The following is a 535-nucleotide window of genomic DNA, read 5'->3' on the forward strand; positions in this document are numbered from 1 at the left end:
CAAGGGAAACAAGTCGCCAGGCTTGGATGGTCTGCCCTACGAACTTTATTGTCATATGCCAGATTTGTTTGGAGGCGTCTTGGCAGCTGTCTACTGCAACTGGCAGCAAAACGGGAGCATCCCCGTCTTTGTAAAGCGAGGAGCAGTGGCACTACTAAAGAAAGACCCAAACAAGGGGAACGTCATAGATAATTTTCCGCCCATCACTCTGCTCAACGCAGATTTGAAACTTTTGGTCAAAGTGTTAGCCGAGAGGTTGGCGCTTGTCATCGAGAAACTAGTCGACAGGGCGCAGACGTGCGCCGTGCCGGGTAGGAGTATCCATGACAACCTCCATCTGATCCGCTACATCATGGACAGGGTAGTTAAGAAACCTGGCATGGGTGGGGCGCTGATCAATTTGAATCAATCAAAAGCTTTCGATAGGGTAGACCATCATTACTTGGAAACCGTCCTCATAGCGGCTGGTTTCGGTCCCGTCTTCAGCGGTTGGATCACTGCCTTATACAGCGGCATCCGCTCGGTAGTTCGCGTA

At 51.0% G+C, this 535-nt stretch overlaps 1 protein-coding gene across 1 annotated transcript in view; it reads right to left on the reverse strand.

Annotated features, from left to right (window-relative positions):
• The window catches only part of LOC106878554 (cholinesterase), a 64965-nt gene that overhangs the window by 4741 nt on the left and 59689 nt on the right, over positions 1–535 (reverse strand). The gene's annotated exons all lie outside the window — the stretch shown is intronic.

Source organism: Octopus bimaculoides, chromosome 9 (genome assembly GCF_001194135.2).
Source record: "Octopus bimaculoides isolate UCB-OBI-ISO-001 chromosome 9, ASM119413v2, whole genome shotgun sequence".
NCBI classification, from domain to species: domain Eukaryota; kingdom Metazoa; phylum Mollusca; class Cephalopoda; order Octopoda; family Octopodidae; genus Octopus; species Octopus bimaculoides.